Raw genomic sequence first — 7,217 nt, 5'->3', positions numbered from 1 at the left:
CTCGAGTCTGACGCTACAAGCTTGGCACACCTGTATGTGGGGAGATTATCCCATTCTTCTCTGCAAAACCTCTCAAGCTCTGTCAGGTTGGATGGGGGGGCGTTGCTGCACAGCTATTTACAAGTCTTTGGAGCAAGTTTTCATCAAGGATCTCTCTGTACTCTGGTCCATTGATCTTTCCCTCAATCCTGACTAGTCTCCAGTCCCTGCTGCTGAAAAACATACCGACAGCATGATGCTGCCACCACCATTCTTCACCGTAGGGATGGTGCCAGGTTTCCTCCTTATGTGACGCTTGGCATTCAGGTCAAAGAGTTAATTATTGGTTTCATCAGAGGGTCTTAATACTTATGTAAATAAGGTATTTCTGTTTGTTTTTAATAAATTAGCAACATTTCTAAAAACCTGTTTTCGCTTTGTCATTATGGGGTATTGTGTGTCGATTGAGATTTTTATTTATTTCATCTACTGTAGAATAAGTCTGTAACATAATAAAATGTGGAAAGTGTCAAGGGGTCTGAATTCTTTCCAAATGCGCTGTAAGTATGCACACCCCTAAGTCAGTACATGTTAGAATCACATGTGACTCACCACCTGAATGAGATCTTATGTAGCAAAATGTTGAATGTTTTGGTATCTAGTGAACATAAAAAATATATATTTTTAACCGGGTAGGTTGAGAACAAGTTCTCATTTACAACTGTGACCTGGCCAAGTTAAAGCAAAGCAGTGCGACAAAAACAAGTTACACATAAACAAACATACAGTCAATAATACCATATAGAAAAATCTATGTACAATGTGTGCAAATGTAGATGATTAGGGAGGTAGGCAATAAATAGGCCATAGAGGTGAAATAATGACAATTTAGCATTAACACGAGTGATAGATGTGCAGATGATGATGTGCACGTAGAGATACTGGGGTGCAAGAGGGTAAATAATAGTATGGGGATGAGGTTGGGTGTGCTATTTACAGATTGGCTGTGTACAGTGACCGGTAAGCTGCTCTGACAGCTGATGCTTAAAGTTATAGAGGGAGATATAAAACTTTTTTTTGCAATTCGTTCCAGTCATTGGCAGCAGATAACTGGAAGAAAAGGTGGCCAAAGGAAGTGTTGGCTTTGGGGATGACCAGTGAAATATACCTTCTGGAGTGTGTGTTATGTAGTTGTCCACATATTCTAGGTCAGAACCGTCCAGAGTAGTGATACTAGTCGGGCGGGAGGGCGCGGGCAGCAATCCGTTGAAGAGCATGCACTTAGTTTTACTAGCATTTAAAAGCAGTTGGCGGCGACGGAAAGAGTCTATGGCATTGAACTTCGTTTGGAGGTTTGTTAGCACAGTGTCCAAAGAAGGGCCAGATGTATACAGAATGGTGTCATCTGCGTAGAGGTGAATCAGAGAATCACCAGCAGCAAGAGCAACACTGATATATATACAGAAGAGTCGGCCCGAGAATTGAACCCTCTGGCACCCCCATAGACTGCCAGAGGTCCGTACAACAGGCCCTCCGATTTGACACAGAACTCTATCTGAGAAGTAGTTGGTGAATCAGGCGAGCTAGTAATTTGAGAAACCAAGGCTGTTAAGTCTGCCAATAAGAATGCGGTGATTGACAGTCGAAAGCCATGGCCAGGTCGATGAAGACGGCTACACAGTAAAGGCCTGTATTTTATCGATGGCGGTTATGATATCGTTTAGGACCTTGAGCATGGCTGAGGTGCTCCATGACCAGCTCGGAAACCAGATTGCATAGTGAAGAAGGTACGGTGGGATTCTAAATGGTCAGTGGTCTGTTTGTTAATTTGGCTTTTAGAGGTATATTTCCTTCACCCAAGTAGAAGCTTGATTTTTTGGGGCACAGCCTGCAGAGTTCTATCCAGGTCTATCTCTGCAGTAGATTGCAACTTTGCCCCCTTTGGCAGTTCGATCTTGTCAGAAAATGTTGTAGTTAGGAATGGACATTTTTGGTGGCCTTCCTAAGCCAGGATTCAGACACGGCTAGGACATCCAGGTTGTCGGAGTGTGCTAATCCATTGAATGAAACAAACTTAGGGAAGCTTCTGATGTTAACATGCATGAAACCAAGGCTTTTACGGTTACAGAAGTAAACAAATGAGAGCACCTAGGGAATGGGAGTGATGTTTTGGGCTGCAGGGCCTGGGTTAATGTCTACATCACCAGATGAGTAAGATAAGGGTACGGCTAAGGGCTATAAGAACTGGTCGTCTAGTGCGTTCAGAACAGAGTAAAAGGAGCAGATTTCTAGGCGCGGAAGAATAGATTCAAGGCATATTGTACAGACAATGGTATGGTAGGATGTGAGTACAGTGGAGGTAAACCTAGGCATTGAGTGATGATGAGAGGTTTTATCTCTAGAGGCACTATTTAAGCCAGGTGAGGTCACCGCACGTGTGGGGGGTGGAACAAATCACCACACAAAACAGCAATATACGAGGCATATTGACATTAGGGAGAGGCATGTGTAGCCGAGTGATCATATGGTTCAGTGAGTAGCTAGGCGAGTTGGAGACACGACGATTCAGGCAGCTAGCAGGCCGGGGCCAGCAGGCTAGCAGATAGGCTCTTCCGTTGCGACGTCCCCCTGAGGCCCGTTGAAACCCCCTTGGGCGGTTACGTCGGTAGACCAGTCGTGATGTAGCCACTTGGATAGCAGCTAGCTAGCTGTGATGATATGGTGTAAAGGTACAGAGCTTCTAGTAGGAATCCGGAGATGTGGTAGAGAAAAAGCAGTCCGATATGCTCTGGGTTGATATAGTGCTGTACAGACTGGCAGGAATTGACCGGGCTGAGGCTGATGTCCAAGTTAACAGTGATGACCGCTAGCGATGGCTAACTGACTACAAGCTAGTAGCTAGTTAGCTGGCTATCTTTTGATGGGTTTCCAGGTTCCGGGTGAGGAAGGGTTGCAGGAGAGTATGTTCAGTCCGTAGATGGAAATTGAGTTTAAAAATATATACTAAGAAAAAAATTGTACACGGGACAAGACAAACAAAACAGACGTCCAACTGCTACGCCATCTTGGATTCAATGTGAAGTGCTCCTCTTTGTCTACACCAATTCAGCATCGTTCACACCATCGTAAACTTTAGCCCCACCCATCTTGTTTCGCCCTCGGAGCGTTCAGAGCGCACACTTGACACGTTCGCCGATGATCTGTTTACCTATGGATAACATGAAAACAGCCTAACCAGCTCTGCTGGCAACAATTTCATTACACTTGTTTGCAGACGTTTGCTGACACCAGACATTTTCAAAGCGTGATGTACACTTTAGCTTAAGACATGTAGCTACCTTTGTACAAAGTCACATGTCACGTAACGTAAGCTAACGCGCAAGCCAGCTAACGTTAGCTAGTTAAACAACAACGAACATAGTACCAAATCATGTCGTTACTACACTGCATGAATGTGCTGGGATCAAACCATCCAGATTCAATTTTGGCTAGGTAACATTAGGATCTAACTAGCGAAGCAAACAGCTCTGGAATATGAATAACAACGTCAGCTAGGGAGCCAGCCAGCTAACATTAGCTAGCTAGCTAACAGTACACTTAAGCTTAAGACATGTAGCTAGCTAGCTAGGTAAACAATGAACCTAGCTAGGTAAACAATGTGTAAAATCACACATCACATAACATTAGCTAACGAGCCAGCTAGCTAACATTAGCTAGTTAAACAACAATGAACATATGGCCAAATCATTTTGTTTTTTAATTTTTTTATTTCACCTTTATTTAACCAGGTAGGCTAGTTGAGAACAAGTTCTCATTTGCAACTGCGACCTGGCCAAGATAAAGCATAGCAGTGTGAACAGACAACACAGAGTTACACATGGAGTAAACAATTAACAAGTCAATAACACAGTAGAAAAAAAGGGGAGTCTATATACATTGTGTGCAAAAGGCATGAGGAGGTAGGCGAATAACTACAATTTTGCAGATTAACACTGGAGTGATAAATGATCAGATGGTCATGTACAGGTAGAGATATTGGTGTGCAAAAGAGCAGAAAAGTAAATAAATAAAAACAGTATGGGGATGAGGTAGGTGAAAATGGGTGGGCTATTTACCAATAGACTATGTACAGCTGCAGCGATCGGTTAGCTGCTCAGATAGCAGATGTTTGAAATTGGTGAGGGAGATAAAAGTCTCCAACTTCAGCGATTTTTGCAATTCGTTCCAGTCACAGGCAGCAGAGAACTGGAACGAAAGGCGGCCAAATGAGGTGTTGGCTTTAGGGATGATCAGTGAGATACACCTGCTGGAGCGCGTGCTACGGATGGGTGTTGCCATCGTGACCAGTGAACTGAGATAAGGCGGAGCTTTACCTAGCATGGACTTGTAGATGACCTGGAGCCAGTGGGTCTGGCGACGAATATGTAGCGAGGGCCAGCCGACTAGAGCATACAAGTCGCAGTGGTGGGTGGTATAAGGTGCTTTAGTGACAAAACGGATGGCACTGTGATAAACTGCATCCAGTTTGCTGAGTAGAGTGTTGGAAGTATCCTTAATACACTGCATGAATATGCTGGGAACTAACCAACCAGGTTCAATGTTAGTTAGCTAACATTAAACTCAAACTAGCAAAGCAACGCTCTAGGATACGAATAACGTCAGCTAGCTAACAGTACACTTCAGCTTGAAATGAAACCACGTTCTGTCAACATTAGAAATGTGTAATATCTGAAAATGTAGCTAGCTATCTTACCTGTATACATCATGCATGATGGATGCGTCTCCCTGTCATGGATGCCATGCCACAGTTGCCCTTAGTTTGAAGATGTAATCCGGAGACCGGTGTTTTCTCCAACTCTTTAGCTATCATAATCGAATTCCACTGATTTCAAAACTTGATCCTCCAGAGAGTGGAGAGTAATACTTAGCTATGCAGCTCCACTACATGATACATTTTCTTAAAAGCCGCATTCGACAGGATTACCAACAGACTGACCAGCTCAAATAGACTGAAGCCTTCTATGACAGACCAATCCAAACTCCTCTCTCGGCATGTCCAGCCCACTCATTATCTCAGCCAATCATGGCTAGTGGGAATGTTGCTGACTTTTTCTGTGGCTTAACCAACAAGGCTTGTCATTTAACAATTGTATTCGTATTTACAGATGGCATACAAGTTTGTTATTAAGGCACATGAACATTCACATGTTCTGGAAGGCATTTCTGCCTTTTTGATCAAATATTTTTTACGTTGAAATGGCTCTCCTGTGAAGTTGACTTGCGACATATGCCTAGTTTCCTGAATCGGGTCACATTTGGCAGCGATTACAGCTGAGTTTTTCTGGGTAAGTCTCTAAGAGCTTTCCACACTTGGTTGTGCAACATTTGCCCTTTATTATTTTTTTAAATTCTTCAAGCTCTGTCAAATTGGTTGTTGATCATTGCTAGTCAGCCATTTCCAGGTCTTGCTATAGATTTAAGCAAATGTAAGTCAAAACTAACTTGGCCACCAGGAACATTCACCCTCTTCTTGCTTAGCGACTTCAGGGTAGATTTGGCCATGTGTTTCAGGTTATTTTCCTGCTAAAAGGTGAATTCATCTCAAATCAAATTTTCTCACATACACATGGTTAGCAGATGTTAATGCAAGTGTAGCGAAATGCTTGTGCTTCTAGTTCCAACAATGCAGTAATATCCAACGAGTAATCTAACCTAACAATTTCACAACAATTACCTTATATACACAAGTGTAAAGGAATGAATAAGAATATGTACATAAAAAAATATATGAATGAGTGATGGTATAGAACAGCATAGGCAAGATGCAGTGGATGGTATAGAGTACAGTATATACATATGAGATGAGTAATGTAGGATATATAAACATATATGTGGTATTGTTTAAAGTGGCTAGTGACGCATTACATCAAGATGGCAAGATGCAGTAAATGGTAGAGAGTACAGTATATAAATATGAGATGAGTAATGTAGGGTATGTAAACATTATATGAAGTGGCATTGTTTAAAGTGGCTAGTGATACATTTATTACATACATTTTTCGATTATTAAAATGGCTAGAGTTGCGTCAGTATGTTGGCAGCAGCCACTCAATGTTAGTGATGGCTGTTTTTCAGTCTCTCGGTCCCTGCTTTGATGCATCTGTACTGACCTCGCCTTCTGGATGCTAGCGGGGTGAAAAGGCAGTGGCTCAGGTGGTTGTTGTCCTTCCTGTGACATCGGGTGGTGTAGGTGTCCTGGAGAGCAGGTAGTTTGCCCCCGGTGATGTGTTGTGCAGACCTCACTACCCTCTGGAGAGCCTTACGGTTATGGGCAGAGCAGTTGCCGTACCAGGTGGTGATACAGATCAACAGGATGATCTTGATTGTGCATCTTCACCACACCTTCTTCACCACACTGTCTGTATGGTTGGACCATTTTGTCCGTGATGGTTATGCCGAGGAACGTAAAACGTTCTACCCTCTCCACTACTGTCCCATCGATGTGGATAGGGAGGTGCTCCCTCTGCTGTTTCCTGAAGTCCACTATCATCTCCGTTGTTTGGTTGACGTTGAGTGTGCGGTTATTTTCCTGACACCACACTCCGAGGGCCCTCACCTCCTCCCTGTAGGCAGTCTCGTCATTGTTGGTAATCAGTGTAGTGTCCTCTGCAAACTTGATGATTGAGTTGGAGGCGTGCATGGCCACGCAGTCGTGGGTGAACAGGGAGTACAGGAGAGGGCTGAGAACTGTGGGGCCCCAGTGTTGAGGATCAGCAGGGTGGAGATGTTGTTACCTACCCTCACCACCTGGGGGCGGTCCGTCAGGAAGTCCAGGACCCAGTTGCACAGGGCAGGGTCTGACCCTGGGTCTCGAGCTTGATGACGAGTTTGGATGGTACTATGGTGTTAAACGCTGAGCTGTAGTCGATGAACAACATTCTCACATAGGTATTCCTCTTGTCCAGATGGGTTAGGGCAGTGTGATTGCATCGTCTGTGGACCTATTGGGGCGGTAAGCAAATTGGAGTGGGTCTAGGGTGTCAGGTAGGGTGGAGGTGATATGGTCCTTGACAAGTCTCTCAAAGCACTTCATGCTTTGTTGATCCATCCTCAGTTTTCTCCTATCACAGCCATTAAAGTCTGTAACTGTTTTAAAGTCACCATTGGCCTCATGGTGAAATCCCTGTGCGGGTTCCTTCCTCTCTGGCAAATGAGTTGTATCTTTGTCGTGACTTTGT

The sequence above is a fragment of the Oncorhynchus nerka genome, linkage group LG22 (genome assembly GCF_034236695.1).
Source record: "Oncorhynchus nerka isolate Pitt River linkage group LG22, Oner_Uvic_2.0, whole genome shotgun sequence".
Lineage (NCBI taxonomy): Eukaryota > Metazoa > Chordata > Actinopteri > Salmoniformes > Salmonidae > Oncorhynchus > Oncorhynchus nerka.
This window is presented reverse-complemented; position numbering follows the sequence as displayed.